Below are 2,106 nucleotides of genomic sequence, written 5' to 3'. Positions count from 1 at the left end.
TTTAATAAATAAATTCCTTGCTTGTGGGCTATTGGTCCCCACCAGTTCGCCATGTAACACCCCAATCCTCTCAGTAAAGAAAAAAGATGGAACCTGGCGAATGGTTCAAGATCTCCCGATCATAAATGAAGCTGTAGTCCCCCTCCATCCCACAGTACCCAATCCCTATGTAATCTTGGGAGAAATCCCACCCAGTGCCAAGTGGTTTACAGTCGTGGATCTCAAAGATGCATTTTTTGCATACCACTGGCTAAAGAATCCCAATATCTTTTTGCCTTTGAGTGGGAAGCCCCAGGAGAAAAACACCAACAGATGACTTGGACAGTATTACCTCAGGGGTTCAGAGATAGCCCCCACCTGTTTGGACAGGCCCTTAGCCAGGACCTCCTAGATCTGGACCTGGGACCTAATGGGAAAATATTACAATACGTAGATGACCTACTAATCTGCTCTCCAGATGAGAAAAGTGCCCAACAACATGCAATTCAGGTTCTAAACTTCTTGGCAGAAAGGGGATATAAAGTCTCCCATGCTAAGGCACAGATGGTCGAGACAAAGGTCACTTACCTGGGAGTTCAGATTACACACGGGTCCAGGAGGCTGTCCTCTGATCGGGTACAAGGAATCCTCCAGTTGCCCTCCCCCACGACTCAAAAACAATTGCGAGCTTTCCTGGGGCTAACTGGTTATTGTAGAATCTGGATACCCAATTATGGTCTAATTGCCCAGCCTTTATATGAAAGCTTAAAGGGACAAGATGATTCAATCCCACTGATGTGGGGAACTCCTCAAAAGGAGGCAGAGGCTACACTAAAACAGGCCTTAACTCAGACACCTGCCTTGAGGTTGCCAGACCCAGAAAAAGCATTCCAACTTTATGTCCATGAAAGAGAGGGAATAGCCTTGGGAGTGTTAACTCAAAGGTTGGGATCTGAGCCCCAGCCTGTAGGTTACGTATCCAAGAGGCTCAATCCAACTACCTGAGGCTGGTCCCGCTGCCTTTGAAATCTTGCAGCTATTGCAATCATGATAGAAGATGCTTTAAAACTCTCCTTTGGGGGCAAACTATTTTTACCAGCCACCAAGTAAAACAACTCCTAAATGGGAGAGGCCATTTATGGATGTCTGATCAAAGAATCCTCAGATATCAAGTAATGCTGATGGAAAATCCAGGCCTCACTATATCCCCTTGTGAGGTTCTTAACCCAGCCACCCTCCTACCTACCCCCGAGGGCTCTCTCGCCTTTCACTCTTGTCTAGAAACCTTGGACCACTGGACAAAACCCCGAGAGGGATTGTCAGAAGATCCTCTGACCAATCCTGAGGAAATCTGGTACACTGATGGAAGCAGCTTTGTCTTGGATGGAAAAAGAAGAGCTGGGTATGCAGTAGTCTCCAATTTTGAGTCCATAGAGGCTAAGCCTCTGCCACCAGGTACTTCAGCCCAATTAGTTGTGCTCATAGCCCTGACTCGAGCTTTAGAGCTGGGAAAAGGAAAAAGAATAGCCATTTACACTGACTCCAAGTTTGCCTTTCTGGTGCTACATGCACATGCGTCTGTTTGGAAAGAAAGGGGCCACTTGACCACCCGAGGGTCCCCAATCAAATATGGTTCTCAGATTCTTCGACTCTTGGAGGCAGTCCATCTGCCCACTGAGGTTTCAGTTTCCTACTGTAAAGGACACCAAAAAGGGAACACGGAAGTGGCACGAGAGAACCAAGCAGCTGATCAGGCAGCTAGGAGATCAGCATTACAGAACCATGACCTAATAGGGATTGCCGCCTTAGTTCCACAGACTAATTTGCCAGAAACTCCTTCATATACTGAAGGTGAGACTCTTAAAGCTAAGAGCGAGGGCTTTCAAGATCATATGGGGTGGTTCCAAAAGGAGGGACTCCTTTTTCTGCCTGGAAACCTCCAATGGAAGTTGGTTAACTCCTTACATGCCACTACTCATTTAGGAGAAAAGGCCCTCCAAAGATTACTAGAAAGGTCCTTCAGAGGAACAGGCTTCCAAACAACTATAAGACAGGTGGTCTCCTCTTGTCCCACTTGCCAATTAAACAACCCCCAAGGAGCTCGAAGACCCCAGCTGGCCCAGCCCA

At 47.2% G+C, this 2,106-nt stretch overlaps 1 long non-coding RNA gene across 1 annotated transcript in view; it reads left to right on the top strand.

Moving 5' to 3' along the window:
* The first annotated feature begins 1,389 nt into the window (after positions 1 to 1,389).
* Positions 1,390 to 2,106, top strand: part of LOC104992493 — a 7,004-nt gene continuing 6,287 nt past the window's right edge. The window contains exon 1 of the long non-coding RNA XR_825710.1: positions 1,390 to 1,434. This is a non-coding gene — a long non-coding RNA (uncharacterized LOC104992493). The remainder of the gene's footprint in view (positions 1,435 to 2,106) is intronic.

The sequence above is a fragment of the Bison bison genome, unplaced genomic scaffold, assembly GCF_000754665.1.
Source record: "Bison bison bison isolate TAMUID 2011002044 unplaced genomic scaffold, Bison_UMD1.0 scf7180017864215, whole genome shotgun sequence".
Taxonomy (NCBI): Eukaryota; Metazoa; Chordata; class Mammalia; order Artiodactyla; family Bovidae; genus Bison; species Bison bison.
Note: the sequence above shows the minus strand (reverse complement) of the source record. Positions and strands in the feature narration are given on the sequence as shown.